The 18,412-nt window shown below is 37.9% G+C and overlaps 1 protein-coding gene across 10 annotated transcripts in view; it reads left to right on the top strand.

The window, feature by feature from the left end:
- The window catches only part of NLGN1 (neuroligin 1), a 423,158-nt gene that overhangs the window by 164,219 nt on the left and 240,527 nt on the right, over positions 1 to 18,412 (top strand). The window contains exon 1 of one of the 10 annotated variants that reach the window (XM_067001991.1): positions 13,414 to 13,649. The exons of the other annotated variants lie outside the window; for them this stretch is intronic. The gene's annotated coding sequence lies outside the window, so the exon portion shown is untranslated. Of the gene's footprint in view, positions 1 to 13,413; positions 13,650 to 18,412 lie in introns of those variants that run through there. 10 annotated transcript variants of the gene reach the window in all.

Raw genomic sequence — 18,412 nt, 5'->3', positions numbered from 1 at the left:
ACTCTTGCTCTACGTTTTCATTTTCCATCGCAATACAAAACAATCTCTGCATCTCTTGAAGTCTGCATTTTTCTGGGGTTCAGAGAGAGCTATTCCATGTGAATGTTTCCCTTTGCATCGAGACAGCTGTGACTGTGGTGTTCTCTGACATTTCCCCTTTACCGTAGACTGTTCTGTATCTCTTTAAGGCAGTGAGCCATTCTGGGACTGATGTGACAAGACATGACAGGAAATTCCACCGAATAAAACAAATTATACACTAGAGATGTGCTGAACTGACTGAAAACAATTTGGACACCAGGGGCTATGAAAGGTGCTGAGAAGGTTGAGAGCAATGACATTTTCTTTGAGATTTTATTTAAAGTGTTTTGATACACAACTTGTGTGAATCGGTGAGTGTGAGGTCTTTGGGCTGCCCCCCTCTGGATCTCTTGCTCTGAAGGGGGTGCACACGTGTTTGAGTGAGCTGAGTCAGTGACTTTCTTCTAACTGATAATGACTCATTATGATTTTGACTCAAATTGGAAAATGTATGTATTCGTATTTTCAGTTTGTGTTTTACTGAATAATATTGTGTATGCAGAATAGAAATGGATGATGTATGTGCCCAGGTTCTAATTCACAGTAGTAATCAAACAATCACATGCTTGGGTTGCAAAACAAATTCTCAAAGTCAAAAGCACACTATGCATCACACTATGATCGATGCAACGCCTTTCTTAAGGCAAAGTTTACTTTACATAGTGATAAAGAATTACATGTCTATAAGGAAAGACACAGTTGATGTGAAAGAAATATTTAAATACACCAAGAGGATAAGGAAAAAATTCAAGTAAATGAATTGAGGTTTATTTGTCATTCATGTCCTCCAACTTTGACGAGAAAGAAATCTGACTTGATTCTTCCTGTACTTCTATCAATTTCAAATCATAATATGTCAGCTTCATTTGTGTAGATGATTCTGTGATTCTGTAATTCTGTGAGGTACTTCTAAGGAAGACGAAGATGGTGGATTAATGTCCATAAACTAGGATTAGCATTTTGGCTGTACAGTAACACAACATAAATTTTATTTAATGTGTCTTTAAGAATGTGAGCTGAGTAGATGCGCTGCTGGCAATGAATAAAGATTCATGCCATCTGAATGAAGATCTATTTGTCTGTCTCATCTTGTCATGTAAATGTTTGAAAAAAAACATAGAGCAGATAATATGGCAATCTGGCAGCAATCCACACGCAGGTCTCCGAGTCTGTGGGTTCTGTGTCTGAGGAGGGCATTTCCATGCAGGGTGTGCTCCCCCTGGAACCATTTGGGTGGCAGACATGGGAGCATCACTGCCTTCGTGAGGCCAGGCAATCCCACAGCCACTGGCAATCAGTCAATGCTATTGGGAAAGTAGGGAATGAAGTATTTTGCATTTTATCTGAGTAGTCTTGCATTTTCCAATAGTATACTGAAATTAATACCTGGAAAATACAAATTTTTCTAGTAACACCTGAATAATGTCATTTGAGTATTTTGTTGACACCTGCTCAGAAGAAAAAATCAGTAATGGTTTTGTACAACAGCAAGTCTAGATTATAGATTTTGAGGAACTGATGATGAGTTAAACAAATCTGCTTGAGATTTCTTCCTTGCATTGGTAGAAATCAGCAATGAACATTAGCAAGTCTGTGAAATTCCTCCTTTGTAAATCAGATTGGAATATTGCAGTCATTGCTGCCTTCGTTTGCCTGCACACGTTGGCAAAAAAATGTCCCCAGTAATTCTGAGTTCATATCAGGATTTGACCTCACTAGAGACGCTGAGTTTGATGTCAGGAATCAATCCAGGCTACCTCCTAATACCTGCTAGTTTGGTGTTTTGATACAGATTAGAATACTTGTTACTGTCATCTGAAATTCAGTAAAACCTACAGATTGAAATATACCATTGGTTGCATATGCTGCGGTAATATACAGGTTTTAATTGCATTTCTGAGAGAAAATACGAACTGAAACACTTGTCTCAGTGGAAATATAAAGTAGATTGCAACCTTGAATGAACTGCAAAGCAGCTAAATAGGAGATGTTTTTGGAAAATACAGAGATAGTAGTGTTTATGCATGTTGGGCATATCGACATTATGCTGTAGTACCTAGCATCTGCAATTGTTATATTTACGGACAGATTTTCAAAGGAGAGTGCATGGTGCTTTAGGAGCTGGCCCAGCAGACCTATATCTGGGATTATCTTGGGTCTTGCTCAGGACCAGCTGCTTCGTGGACCAGCACAGCTTCTTATGGTTGGATTGCACTGTCACTGATGAGTCAATCAAATTCATCTCTCACACGACTAACTGTACACGTTAATTTGTGATAATAAGAAGCCGTGGTAATTTATCCAGCCCTTGTAATTCATTGGGTTTTGTTGTTGTTGTTGTTTTGTGCTTTTTTTTTTAAATCCGATTTATCAAAATCTATTTCTTTGTCTCTGCAATATTTCTTTTGCAAGGGGAGTAGATAGAGATATACATTCCCCAAACATGACGATTCGGTTTGATTAAATTGTTCCTGTTTCTGGTGTTACTTGCAGTTGGGGAGTGTCAAATTTTGTGGTAAAGTTGGTAAAAATAATCCTGCCCCTGTATGCGGTGTTTTAACAGTGCTGTGCATGTTTTCTCGCCCACGCGGCATTCTGTGAAACAATCTGTTAGTTGTGAGCAAAATTCTCTGCTTTTGCAAATTAGAAACCAGATCCAGCCACCCAAAAATGACAGAGATTTCTCAACATCTTTAACAAGGAAGACACGAAGAGTTTTTTCGGGCTATGTAGACATGGGTGTACAGGTGCGTGTGTGGTACATGCATAATCAAGCTAAGAACCTTGTTCCAAGTAGGTGTTCGCATACTTCACAAGACTCTTAAAATACCAGACACAGAGCAGTGTATGGGGATGTACCTGATATGCCAGGAAACAAATCCATATTATTAACTGCATAATAATCTTTATGGTTGACTTTACTGAAAGACCTTAAGGCATCGTGCATGTGATAAACATTTTTCATTACTGTAAATTAGATATTGCAAATATTTTTTTTTCAGAGATTAAACCTTTATTTTTTCCTTCCTTGTAGTTCTCATTAGTTTAGTATATGTATTTCAGTTATGGCCCTTTTTTTCCTTTTTTTTTTTTTTTTTTAGAGAAAGGACTTTTCTTGCCTCTTTTCTGGAACTGAAAGGAAGAAATACATATTGGGGAAAAAAAAATAAAAATGAAAAGATCAAAGATATGTATCCACAGCAGGCTGAATGAATACCTTTTCTATGGCCACTTCCAAGTACTCTGTATAAAGGCAACGTTTAACATTTTTGTTGCCATTTGTATGTTATTTACTTAAAGATTAAATGATATTTTTCTCTCTTCTAATCATGTGTAATGAGTATAACCCTATGTGTTCTTGGTTTTGCTAAGAACTAGCCCTCATCAGGTACTCAGTGCAGCCTCTTGAAGCTCCCAAGTTCATTCAGTAACATGTTCTGCTGAATTTTAATTTAGGGCAGCATCTGTATACAGCTCATATTTAAGGACTTTTAAATAGCAGACAGCTCATAAAATGTTGTCCTCAAGCTTTCCAGAATTACTTTTTTTTTTTTTTAAAAAAAGAAACAAAAAAACAAACCCACACAAAAGAAATAACCCTAAATGCTGATATTAATTCACAGTGTAGTTTAGTGCCCGATATTAAATGTTAAGTGCTAGCAGTGAATCTTTGGAGACAGCGTCATATTTTGTAGTCTAAGTACATTCAAGTAGCACAAGGTCTTTCAACACAATTAGTACAGAATATTGAGCCCAACTAGAAATATGGGATTCGTCATTAAATTCAGAGGCTGCTTTATCTCCGTGAGTCTAATCATGTGTGCAGAAGACTAATTGTTAATGGCATAGGCTTTATTGCTCTTAGCTTTCCTCTATTTTAAATGGAATGGTCTGCTTTGTGAGAAATAATTAGGTTTTATTGTTCTACCTGTATTGAGTCTTGTTGATAATCTTATGGTTTTACCAATTCAGATTCAGAGAGCAATTAGCGGTAGTGTAGGTGTTTGCTTTTAAATCACAAAGTATTGTTACTCTTCCTCCTTTTTTTCTTTACATTCTTTTTTTTATTATTTTCTTGTGACAATAATAAATGTAGGATCTCTAACTTTTAATGGGAAAATGCCAATAATTAACAAATGAAAAAAACATTACAAAAATGGGTTTGCAATAGGTACATTCAAGAATTTTCTGTTGTTGGCACATGCTTTAGCGACTTGTAGGGTGCTTCATCTGTGCCTTTGAAAACAGAAAATGCAAAGCCTCACAATTTTCAGTGATTTACAAACTCATAGTTTGACCTTGCTTTTTTGGTTGGGTGACTTACGGTTACACGTAAGGATTAATTAGCCTTCTGGTACTTGCTCACGTAGAAGAAAGATTTGCTTATCTGTCTCAAGGGTCATTCGTTCTGTCTCAAAGGCTCCGGAGCAGCCCCTCTCATGTTTTTTTCAGGTTTAGCAAATCTCATTGTTAACATAAGCTGTGGTTTTATATGAAACCAAGGGACTGTGTGTCAGTGACATGTAACAGATCTGTTGCTTGGAGCTTCAGAGCTTGGCTTTTTTGGCATAAGTATCAAGTCTCACCTTGTTCACTCATACATCTCAATGATTTTAGAATGAGATTCTTGTGTTGACGCTCAGTAGGGAAAAATAACAATATGACTGAGAAGTCACTATGAGATGCGTTTCTCTGTGTGCAGGATGGGCAGTTTTGTATCGTTTGTTCAGGTCTGCATTTCATGTTTCCAAACATATCTCCCATGGGTTGCCAAGGGTGTCTGTCAGCGCTGCAGTGTGTGCACTCGCCACTGTCAGTGCCCTCTCAATAGGATAGCTCTAAAATGCCAGGAAAATACATAATATAAGACATTTTTTCCTTCTTGTACCAAGGCAAATTCTTTAAGAATTTTTTGTTTACCCTGTATTAGTAGGTCCAGACACCGATCTAGTGATATCCGAAACTAATTCACCAACTCTTGAGTACATTTTTATTTAGATGTTGTTTCATGCTAAAGACAGAACAGTACAAATACTTACAGGAGTAATTTAAGAAACAACTCTAAAAGGGGTTGTTCAGTTGTTAGACCTGATGTTAGATTTACCTTATTATAATGACTATGCTGTATCTCAGATCTTGGCATCTATTTACAAATACTTTCATTAAGTTACAGCTTTCCCAGGAAGACAGGGAACAGTCAAATATTACAGCTAGAGCTGTTTGTAAAAAGATTGGGTTCGATCACGTGAAGTGGAGACTAAGAAATATCTGACTCTAAGTGTGCAGGAGTGTTCTTTGAAATCCTTTGCTGAGCCCAAATGGGCTCATACTTATTTCTCCAGTCTTGGGAAGAAGTCCTTGTTTTCCTAAAATGCTGCTTTATGCGTATGACATAGATTCATCTCAGACCCAAGGCTCATGGAGCCTCAAGAAAAGCGATGTTTGCCTACATCTCTGTAGCAGTCCCACCCAGCTGAAGCATGGTTGATGTGATGACTGGACAGAATACAATGGCCAAATCAGGACTTGTGAAGTTTATACAATATTTCAGTAGATAGAGCACTCATCCAGGCTTGCAAGACTGAAACTCTGGGCTCACTGTAGCCTCAGGGAGATCATATTCATACCTTCCATTTCCCACTGGAGTGCCTGAGGTATTCAGCATGGAGAGCATTGTCCATTCCAGTTAAATCTCTGCCATTCTGCTAAAAACCCCCTCAAGTGAGCTGGGCTGAACAGACACAGTCTGTCTGCAGTTCAGTCACTAAGGCAGGCGCCTGGGTCAGCAGAGATCCAGGCCAAATTCTTCACCCCAGTATGGTGTACACTGCTATTAAGTGACATGCTCCATGAACCATCCCCAGAAAAGGCATCGGCACCCCAAACCCCTCTTTCTTGCTTGTTGTAAGTAGGTGCTTTAACCCCCAGATCACACACCTCTTTCGTTCTAGTTAATTTGAACATTTGAGATGTTTTTCACACAGTCATGGAGTATAGAGAGTGCTTCTGGCCAGAGCAGGTGGCTGGAGCTCTACAAAATGGGTAAATGATGGGAGTTTGAATTCTCTCATGCTGAGAATGGTGTGGAACATTTACCTCTTTCTCTCAGTAGTGTACAGAAGAAAAGTGACATGTATTGCTTCCTTCTATTATGCTTTTTTACAGGAATGACCCTCACTCACTTTTTTGAAAAGAATGATTTAGGTGCATAAATGTAATGGTAGGGGATTATTTTGGGACCGGCTGTAGCAATTTAAGAGGTAACCACCGTGCTGCCTTTTTGTCTCGTTACCTTTTCCCTGCGAGTGATTGCTGCCTCCAAAGCAGCCATTCTTACTCCCTGTCGATCCGGAGACAGCCGGGGTAGCCTGAACCGGCATTAAAGGTGATTTACGCTAATCTGTTTGACTTGGTATTGAACTGGTCTTGAAACATTCACCCAAGCTGATAACGGGGCTCTGCTTTGTGAATGGCAGCATCTAACAGGGACTATCACACCGACAGCACGGAGCCCATCTGCCGGCTCCCGAAATCGCAGCGGGTGCCAGTGCTGTGAATCCTCCTCCGGTGCCGGCAGCCCCGAGTGAGGCACCTGCACCCTGCAGTGGGCTTTATGGTGTTCTCATCTCCTCGGCAGTCTCCATTAGCTTTTCTTGGTAGTTTTTGGGAATCCCACCCAGAGTGCCCGATTTCCCCATGTGTGCTTACAGAAGACATTTCTTGGAGGCCACGGGTTGGGTTTGGAAGTCAGGTGCTCAAAAGTTAGGTAATCACATGGAGAGAGTGGATGTGGCAAGGTCTTTGTGTGCATTTAAGTCCTTCTTTTCTTTTCTTTTCTTTTCTTTTCTTTTCTTTTCTTTTCTTTTCTTTTCTTTTCTTTTCTTTTCTTTTCTTTTCTTTTCTTTTCTTTTCTTTTCTTTTCTTTTCTTTTCTTTTCTTTTCTTTTCTTTTCTTTTCTTTTCTTTTCTTTTCTTTTCTTTTCTTTTCTTTTCTTTTCTTTTCTTTTCTTTTCTTTTCTTTTCTTTTCTTTTCTTTTCTTTTCTTTCTTTTCTTTTCTTTTCTTTTCTTTTCTTTTCTTTTCTTTTCTTTTCTTTTCTTTTCTTGACATTTATCAGACAATATTTAGTAAAAGAAATGAGGAAAAAAATGACCAAACAAATAGGGTCGTTTTATCCCACCAATATGATAGAATAGTTAAATTAATGGCTAAATCTAATTAGGAAATGAAAAATTACAGCTTGTCTGCTGCCAATACTAAAGCCAATGGACTGTGAGATAGAGCTATGGTTACACTCCAATATTATCTCACCATTGTTGAATCTTAAGGTGGCTTTGCTGCCTGCACTTGGAAATAAAATAATCCTAGCAATTATGGTTTGTAATTTGTGAGTGGTTTGAAATGTAGTGGCTTTTACTATAATAAATGGATTATCCTATGTTGACAAAGTACAGGTTTAATTAACAGTGACAGATAAAGCTCTTGCATTTAGAAGCTGTTTATATTAAAAATTACCTGATAAAAGGTGTTTTGTTTTTTTTTTTTTTAGCATTCTAAGTACTTGGCTGTGCATTACCATCTTGATCTGCTACCATATGTATTCATCATTGCATGGATGTGACTTGGAATTGCAGCAAGTTTTTCTGAGACATTAGACTGTCATAATAACTGATAGATCAATGGCTTGATTTACATATTTATTACAGAGAAACTGCTTGTTTTCATCAACATAACTTATATTTTACGCATCCTTTGTCTAAAGTTAATTTGAAAATATTAATTTTCCAGTGACAGCTCAGTGCTCTTCCTGTTTAATCACTTAATTTCCCTTCTACCTGAGAATGACATTCAGTGAAATGAATGAGAAATGATAACTTCAGGATGCCATTGTCCTTACTGACTAAGAGCAAACTGTCAGCCCAGGAGAGGTCTGGGTAGTTGTACAAAATATGTCAATCACAGAAGCAAAAGTTAATTACTTTACATTTTTTTTCTTTGCATGAAAACATTACTTTAAAAAATATTTTCTTTAAATATTAATCTTCTTTAGACTAAATATATACATATATTTAGAAAAAAAAATCATCCAAAAATGCAAAAACTTGTGCCATCTGTCAGAACTACAACTATCGTTCCCCTCTGCACATTTGGTTTTTGGCATCATATTAAGCATCATCTGGATGACTGTGTCTTAATCCTTCAATGACAGGACGTTGCAAAGAGGCACTATTGATGGATTGCAGGGAAAATACTCACTGAAGTATTTTCATGAATAATAAAAAAAAAAAAGTGGTGGCATTTCTCTGTTTTTGTTAATTCCCTAGTTTTCATTAATTTTATCTATCTCTGCAGTTTGAGGTAGTAAAGATGCAGAAATATATTATAATATATATTTATATGGTACAAATAGGTAGAGAAGGAGATGAATGGCAGGGAATGGCTTACGGCTTTCCATACTGTTGCACTTTGTACGATAGAGCTGAACAGACAAGATAGTGAGAAAAAGAAAAAAAAAAAAAGAAAAGAATTCAAATGAGGAGACAGTAAGAAATTGAAGAGGGTGAAAGAGTGCAACAAAGAGCAATGCACAAGAACAGCAGTGTACAGGTATGGACAGCAGTCCTGGTGGTGGCCGTGGGTCAGTCAAAGCACCAGCAGTGTTAGCAGGTGCTTAACCCCTAGGTAACACACTCGGACCTTTTAGAAATTAGGAAAGATCTGTACAGTCATCTTGCATTTCCATCACTGTTTGTGCCTTTACAGATTCCTCCCATCAGGGCTCTTTCTTAATGCATTTTTTGGTAGCCTTGCTTTAAAATAGCGCTATCGTCTGCCCGCTGAATCCTGTATCAACACTGGGTGCTCAGCCTATTGCCTCAGGGTATCTCCATCACCATCTCCTTCCTCCTTCCGTGCAAACCATGTGTAGCATTGCTGCTGCTAGTGAGGATTTTACCGATGTGAACACAACACCTATTTTGTTTAGCAAATGGATTTTAAGAATGAAAACAGGATTTTGTTCATTTTGTTTTCATATGCCATCCATTTAGCAGATCCATCAGCTGCCTGCTGATAGGGACAGTGGACATGATTGTAGCCTCCGGCCTGTTACTAACTTTAGTTTGGTGAAGGTTCAACCTAGTTCACTTATTTGGCTTGCCTCTGTTGCATGACTAAAGAGCTAAGGGAAAAATGCTTAGAGTCCCAGCATCTGTTAATTTCAGCTATTTAAAGTGCAAATGCAAATCATAGGAAAAGATTTTAAAACCATTTTCTTAGAGGATTTCCTCCTCTTACTGCTTGTGTCTATATGGAAAATGATTAAAATTATTTTAAAATTCCAAGTTACAAAGCAGCCATTAGAAGATATTTTTGAGTCAACAATTATCCTAACACGTATAATGCAGTAATGCGCTCCCCTGCTGGCAACGTTCAGTGGTGAGCTCGGAAATGCCTGTGAGGTATCCTTCTTCCTGTTAGACAAAACCCTGACAGCTGCATTACATCGCTGTATGACGTGGATGCTGAAGTCCCCATGAAAATGCATTACCTCCGTAGTTTCTAGAACTGAAGCGGTTTGGTCGGTGTTGTAAAACGTAGATGTTCCTTTATTCTTATTACATATTTTAAAATATTATCTTAAAGTACTCCCTAATAGTTTTTATAATTTTGCCTTGGTTTTAAAAAAAACAATGTCTTTGAGTACAAGTAGATGAAATCCCTTGATAACTAGGGTAGTTACAGAGATTTTCAATTACTAATCTACACGTTCACTGGCTTTTCATTTATATCTTTCCTCTAAAATGAAGTTGTATTGCAGGATGAGGTAGATGCATCTTCTGTTTTGGCTTCTCTTCATGTTCTCAAGAATTTGTTGTTCCTTTGGGTGCTTTTGCTGTTGCCTCTCTGATATCCTTTTTTTTTTTAAAAAAAAAAATAAATTGTTCCATACTGTGAGAACAATAATACATGCCACAATTGCATTCCCCTTATCCCCAAGGCTAACCACTATCTTTCACTAAATATGTTTGTTTTGGATATGTATTCATATTTGTGTGTGTATTCCTAAACACATACTCACAAATATACATATATATTATGGGCTTGTGTCCACATAAAACTATAATGTTGCACTATAACATTATACAGGAATACAAACACATGACAACACCCTCCACGGTACATTATTGGAAGTCAAAGAAATTGAAGAAATTGCAACATACACGTTTTCAAAATGAATGTTATAGATCTGCATGTGTCTGAATATTTTGCAACCGGAGGAGTTCCACACTAAGCCAAATAAACTAATTACAAAAGTCGGAGGATAAAAAAAAATTCAAATTTGCACTGCTGCCAAACTGATGTGGCCAATAAAAACCTAAAAATTTTGGGGGCTGAATTCAGGGATTGTGTGAATAACACCTTGTTATAGCCCAATCTTTTCAAAATTTACTAATGCACTTTCAAGCATGTTTTTCAATTAGCTAAATATCACAGCTGCATCTTACACATCGGGAAGTCGGCGTTAGCTCAGCCTCCATGCTGAGAGGCCAGAGGGCTTTTCTGTACAAGGCAAGGGAAACCAACACGAAGCTTTAAGGCGAGACAGTTGATTGCCTTTTTTCATTCGCTACCATCCTTCTTTCTTTTTGGACATGTAAATAACCCCAATTTACATTAAAAATGCATGCAGATAATTTTGACTTCTGTTTATGTCACCATTAAATGTGACCCTTTGTGATTTACAGTTGCAGTTTTAATCTTGAATTAATGTGGCTGCTTGCAATTATTTATCTTTTTAATTAAAAAAAAAAAAAGGAGGAAAGAGAGGCCTCCTGCATTTCTGTCTTGCTGTACAAATGTTTCTACACTGGTTTTGAAGTAAACATCTCGCTGTGGTGATTGGGACTGGAAGACAGAAGAGCGAATGTAATTGCTCAGTTTGTTATGCGGTTGCAAGACTGGGAGAGGGCATGGCCCTGGGAAAAAATTACAGCTTTCTACCTCAGTTGCAGAAGAAGAAATTCATAGAAACACAAAGCTTCAGGATGTAGTCTTCTTTTGTAGAATTATTTTTAGCCTCACTTTACTTCTTTTGTAGAGATACACTACCTATTTTATTTTACCGTATTTACAGTGTGCAGTTATGATTGTCTTTAAAAAGCTGTGGGGTGTGAAATAGAAATATATATGTATTTTACATTAAAGGGTTCAGAACTGCTTTTCCTGGGGAACGTCAGTGATGCCAAAGAATATCAGTGTCCTTGTGACACTGCTACGCTAAAAATTTACTTTTCATTCATTTTCTATGCCTCTGTATTTGAAATCTTGATAAAGGTTGAAAGTTTAGAGGTGACTGATACAATTATGAATGCAGCGACTGTTTAGTTAATTGGCAGCACTTTGAATAAAGGTACCATTTATAAATTATTCATTGATATGTATTTCATGATTAATAGGTGGAGCTCGGTTCTTCAGCTCCCTGAAAAGCATATTAGTAAATTCGTAACAGATGCTGCTCTAACAAATTGTTATAAAACACATTAAAATGTGCAGATATAACTGAAGCAATATATATCATTTCACTGTTATTCAGTGTCACTATTTTCTTATATCATTTCTCACATCAGTATAACACTGAATATAGTAGTTTTTTTTAATTATTATTTTATTTTATTTTTTATTTTATTTTATTTTCTTATGAATAGTATGGGGAATAAATCCAATTCTTTTTGTGAAATGCTAGCTGCATTAAAATCAGCAGTGAAACTTCCCTTGTTGTCACTGTGTTCAAGATTCAAATTTCACTGTTGTAAGTTGGTATGGGAGCCTTCATTCACCCCCCAAAAAGGTTCATAGATTGAACAGCAATGTTATAGTTAATGTGTACTAAAGTTACTTCTGTATTGCTACTCCCAAGTCATTCTTACGAACAAAAATATTACTTATTTAAGTTTTCAGCGGAAGTTCAAGTCTCAGTTGTGTTCATTCACAATCTTCCTCCTGTGAAATAATTTCCTATGAAGAAACATCCTTTATGAGTCTCCGAAGTCCCTACAGGCCGCTGAGCTCCGTTTCTTATTGCTCTTCCATCAACAGGGCTGATGGTGGGCAATATTTTCTGCTGTCTGCCTCCATCCTTTGTCTCACAGTCACTCAAGTCTGTTGTCGTTGTCTCTGGAGGGGTCTAACCCCACAGCTGTGTGTGCTGTACTCTTTTGCAGTATCCCAGTGAGTCGCTCCATGAGTAGACGAGTACAGCGCATGGATGAGAGCAGGACTGAGGTCTTGGTTTGGAAAGTGTCGTTACTGTGCTTAAAATCTGCCTGAACGCTTTGAGAAGTCAGAAGCCAATGTTTGCTAATTTGGATTATTTTCGCATGAATCTTCAGTTATCAAGGGTACTGAATTAACCTGCTACCAGAATGTGAAGATGTTGCAGGTCAAATAGTTACACTATTTATATGGACTAAAGTCCTGATCACCTCGTTTTAGTCTCTCCTGTGAATACCCAACATCTCTTTTCCTGAATTCTTTAATATAAACATTTTTTCTTAGCCATGTTTAGCGTGAAGGGGACTGCTCCTATACCAAAACTGAAGACAAGGTTTTAGCTGGGTCTCAGTTTTTTTCTCCCACCCATATTATCAGTTGTAATAAAACTTTCCTTGCAGACCTTATTTCTCTTCTATCCTCAGATAGTCCCAAGTAAAGCAACAATAATATTGCATCCAGGGAAAGAGAACGGTGACCCTTTTTCACTTTTATGGCACCTTGCTGTGCCAACACACAAGCACACACATATATATGTGCATATATATGCACACTTATATATGTTTATGTGGTGGCCAAGTGGAAATGCAGAGATTTCTGTAAGTCTGGGTCTCTTGTCTGAAAAGTGCTAGTGTTGCTTCTGTGAGTGCATTGGTATGGCACATGGTCAAATACAAGTCATTTTCAACTGCGTTAGTGAAAAAAACTTTTTTTTTTTTCCAGCAACACGGAAAAGAGTGCCCAGCAAATGGCTGAAGCTGTGTGTCTGGGTGGTGTAGACATACTTTTCTCCAAATGCTACTGCTGCTATCTGAAAATCTCAGGGTATCTGCACATCTATATTTTAGAGATTTTAATTTCCCACTTCTGTGAGGTTTTATTTTTTAGTGATTTCCAGTGCTCTGCTTACAAGTAGAAATTACTATTTATTTTTTCACCTAAACACGCTGCAAAGCTGTTCAAGGATTTGAAACAAATCATGTCCTCTCCTCACATCACCACCTGAAGTAAACTTCCTAGCACTTAACGGCACTGGGCCTTCCACCTGCACATCACTGTTATCATCTGCCTGTGCCCCCAGCTGAGGGCCATTCAGCCCTCCCATGCCTGTTACTGCAGGTATCGCTCATTAGGGTTAGCGCATAAATAAGTTGATTTGCACAAGGGAGCTTGGTTTGCACCTTCCTGTTGCTAGCAGCGTTAACTGGACCTGGGAGCACAGAATTATACAGCTCTGCTTTCCTAGAGCTGGCTAATTTGCAGGATGGATAGGAATATCCTACATACTACTGGACAGGTTAGTAGGTGTGTGGAGGGCTTGGGAGGTGCTGGGCAGAACTGGTTGGAGTAATGTTTAATGGCAGTAGGGGTGGTGTTGAATGGAGAGGGAGAAAGGGGAATTTATGTCTGTTTTCATAACTTTTTAGGGATGTCTGTGCTCTAGTACTCTAAAATAACAACCCTGAGCTTTTCATTACTTCTGAGCCCATCTGTGCAAAATGTGCCTCCACCTCCACTTTATTTAATACTTCCCAGACTCTGCATCTGCTGGAAATACTTAGCTCTGCCTAATCAGGGAACATGAAAATTATTACATTAATGGGGAAAAATAAGAATTTTTACTGTTGATGGGTACAAAGGTTTTCTGAGAGCTTTACAATATGGGCACAAGATTAATTAAATTTGGGTTATTTGTTAATCATCCATTTTAATTGGGATTTTTTGCTTGCCCTGTCCTTTGCCTGCCTGCAACTCCCACATGAGTAATTGCTATGTATCTTTAGAAGGATATCATAGCAACCAAAGCACAGGGAAGGCAATAAATGGGAGAGTCTACAGTCCAGCAGTTTATTTTAGCAGACGTTAATCAATGAAACTGCAGTTCGATCGTAGAGCCTGAATTCATTTCTTGTATTTGATTTTCCCTCCAGCTACCATCACAACTTACTTTTTATTAAATGACTTCTTATGAGCGGATGACTTCAACCTCTTTTCAGGCCCATCTCTTCACTGCATTATTGTGGACTGTAGGTTAAACAAAACCTACTGACAGAAGTAAATTTAAGCAGTCTAATTCTATTTTGTGATGCCACGGTAACTCTTATGGTTACCAAGTACCTCCATGTATTAGCTAAATTTGATATCATCTAGTCTAAGTGTTAATTTTTTCCCTTGTATGGGTCTATAAAAGGTCTCAAAATAATGAAAAATATCCCTGGCAACATAGGAGTAATGAAAGTCTTTTTCCAGCACTGAAAGGCACAATTTTTTAATCTGCAGTATTCTCTTACCTGCCTTCCTTCTCAAAGGAATTGTATCTTTTGCTTCCTATGATTCATGGAGCCACAAGGTTGCAGAAATAGTCAGCTGGGTCTGTATTATTTGTGTTAGTTGATCAAACTTCAGAGTAACCTGCCACTTTGAGGTGGTTCTTCTAATTCTTTTGCTAGACCAACCGCCAACAAGATATTTTTTATCCTGCTACAAGGTGACTGATAAAAGTGCTCTCTACATGGAACTGATAAGAAATGAATAATCTCTCAGACAAAATATATGGTCTTTGCAAGAGACAGGATTATCACTTGTGTGAAGTACTAATACTGAGGAATGCAATTGATTGAGGAGAACAAAGTTGTGAAACAGCAGTAAGTAGTATAAGGGCTCTTCTACCCTGAACCTACAGGAAGCTGTTAGGAAATGGAGAACAGCATTAGAAAAACATAGATCTTGACTAGACTTGTTAGGAGGGTTTCTCAGGAATGTATCTTGCGTGCTGCTTTTGAGAATTAAATTATATTCAGAGTGAGGAAAAGGGATAGTTGTCAAATAGGTGTCAAGTATGTTCAATGAAATTCTTTGAGTCATGTGCCAAGTAATACAAGGATCTCCTGTGTGTATTTATATGGAAGCTTTAAAAGTATGGCACCTGAGCCCAGGTGGGGACAAGCCCTACACTTCCTCCCTCACCTGAGCAGTGATGGAGGAAGTGTAGAAGACTTCCCTGCTGAAGGGGGTTTAAAAAAAAAGCAAGTAGGAATAAGCTTGCTGGAGCAACGAGTTAGGACCCTGGTGTGGCTGTTGGTGGTTGTCTTCTCTGAATGTTGAGGTGCACATATCTTTATTGGTTGTAGGACAGCACCAGAGAAGCAAAGCAGTGAACGTGAGCAACTCAACATATGAGTTTTGTAAGCAAATCCAATAACATAAAAGCTTCTAATAGTTCTTGTGTTTTAAAACTTGGCTTTAGTCAAATGCATATTTTAGCAATAATACATTGATAGAGATTCATCCTCATCAGAGATGCCCTTTGAGTACCATTTACATAAATACATCCAAAATTCTTTTTAGTTTGTACAGGCTTTGTCCATCCCTATTAAACTGCTGTAATCACACTTTACTTCTTGCTTTCTGACCAATTTAGAAGCAGCGGCATACTAAAGTCAAAGCTCTGGCATCGTTCTAAAAATGTTTATAACTTCTGTTTACTGAAAAATGAAGAGGGAGCTCTGCAGTAAGAATATATCTTTTTTGAATTAAAAGAAAAATGCTAGACTCACACATGTTGCATAAAAGCAGTTTCACTGCCCTTGTGTTGCTTTCAAGATGCAAGGAAAGTTTAAAGCGGATAGCAGCTAATGTACAATAGCAGAGGACAGGAAGTACAATTTGTTGCATAGATCACTTATTCCTCTTAGCTTCTTTACATAAAAAAGACTTCCTAAATGTGCTGAGAAATCTAGTAGGGTTTTAAAAATGTGAAAAATCATAGGAATTCTTGAAATAGCTATCTTCTACATGATTATTCTTTGTAAGCACATGCCTGCTAACATCACATAATTATTGGGACTATATTATGAGAAGGGAGAGCAAATTAGTGGGGTTCAAGATTATATGACCCAATTCCATTCTCTCCAGTTTGGACGTTTTTAAGCATCTTCATCACTGCAGACTCTGTTTTCCTGCAAAACAGTAAGCAGTGTGACCTGCCCATGTGAGGCACGATTCTCTTAGAAGAGAAACTGAGATTTTAAGGAATTAAGATGTTTATTTTTCTTTTGTTATGGTGTGTAGCATTCAAACAGATCTCATCTAAGAGATGTGGTAGTGAGGTCTAAAGTATTTCTTGGATGCCATGACAGTTCACAGCCACTCCTTGTTCCGCAAAGCTAGTCTGTCCCCTGCACAGGTGTTGTCTGAAATGGATTTCTTGGTCTCAGACTTCCTGGTGATGGTTTAGATACTGTGGGCTGTTAAACAGTGGGGAGGTGAAAAAAACACACCTAGCTGTGAGCATGCTATTGACCTGAAAATGTTCCTGGTAGAAGTAAATTGAGAAACTATGCCAGGCATCAGGAAGGAATCATGGAGAACTTGGGAGTGTAGACTAAATGGACTGTCCTACATGTCCTTACTTAAACAAGCAGTGATGACTGAAGGCTGGTAAGTGTTGCATTTACTAGTCAGGGTGGTGTCCCTCCCGCTTGGGTTCAGTTTGTCAGCTGCTGTTCCTCTATAAACTCATCCATACCAGCCTGCTCCCAGAAGACCCACGTGGGATTTTTTGGCAGTGCTGTCTGATTCTGTGACTTGTCTGCATAAGCCACCTCTAAGTAACATCATTTAAAAATCACTTTTCCCATGTGGGGAAAGACTGGTGCTTAATTCCTATGCACACTGCTCAGAAGCTGTTGCAAAACAAAGTTAAATGAAGAGGGCCATAAGTACTTGCTATGCTCCATTTACCTGGGAGAAATGCATCTCATTTATAAGAGCCCATAGTTGCAGGAGTTGAACTTGGGCAACTCAACCTTCCAGTTCTCTCACAATAGCGCAGCAGACAATTCTCTTCCTTTAGCTGCAGCAAATACTCGACTAAGTTGATTGCCTGTCCTCTTCTTCCTTTCTTTCCATGGTATTTTGTCCTCTCCTTCCACTCCCAACCTAGCTGTTCCTTGGTACGTGCACAAAAAAAAATGGTAGTTCTGTTCAACAGTATTCAAAGATTCAAGGTATGCCTTAATGTTTTTTTTTTGTGGCCGGTACTGAGGGAATGCAATACTCTTACTGCACATGGTGACTTATGCTATGCCAATTGCAAATGTCAAATCATAGCCATGTTTTCTTTTCTTTGCTGACCAAGCTCTCCTTTTGCATCTTAGAAGTGTTTTGTGATTACTTGCAGTTTTAAGAGACTCAGTTCTCTACAACTTGAGCATATTCCCACAAAACTTCCTTAATATAAAGGTTTATTGGCTTACACGCTATCACTTTGGTTCTTGGTTTGTGTTTGTAGGATCATTATGAATACAGTCAGTGCAACAGATGTTTTCATTTCCAGAAGAAAATGTTTTCTGTTCGGTACGTGGTTTAATAGCTTCTGACTCCTTTATGAAACTCTGCAGGGAAAGAGGAGTTTATATTAACAGGTAGAGTAGCTGTATTGGACATTAAGATATGACCTCCAGAAACAACAACAAAAATCATTTCAGCTAATTTAAGTGCCTGAAGAAGCTAAAGCTCGAACTTGACTATCCATGTTCTTAAATAACAAAATGCAAATCTGCAAACAGCTTCCCACAAGTTCTTCTTTGGAAGTAGATAGCCTGGGTTCACATTTATTCTCTAAACTGTACTAGCTAGGAACATAAGCTGTGTAGGTGTTAAGGAAAAAAAAAAAAACAACAGATTACATTACAAAGCAAGATGCGCACTGTTTGAATGCATCAATAATTCCCTTTTTCTTCTGTTTCAGCAGAGCTGAAAAGGATGCATATGTATTCTACAATTTAGATTTGTACTGTTGGACAGATGTACATTAATAAAAAAAACCTTTTCTTAATGCGCACATGGACAAACCAGATTGTACAAAAATAACTGGGCTAATTAAATTTGAGTAAATGTTTTAATTTCTTTCAAACACACTTTCTACCTGCATCAGCCTTAATCATTTTGAGATACCGGAAAGAAAGCAAAATAGCTGACTACTTTACGTCAAGGGAATTATTTTTTTTCCATCCCTTTAACATTTTTTCATGTTAAAATATGTCCTGGTCAATCAAA

Source organism: Anser cygnoides, chromosome 9, assembly GCF_040182565.1.
Source record: "Anser cygnoides isolate HZ-2024a breed goose chromosome 9, Taihu_goose_T2T_genome, whole genome shotgun sequence".
Taxonomy (NCBI): domain Eukaryota; kingdom Metazoa; phylum Chordata; class Aves; order Anseriformes; family Anatidae; genus Anser; species Anser cygnoides.
This window is presented reverse-complemented; position numbering and strand designations above follow the sequence as displayed.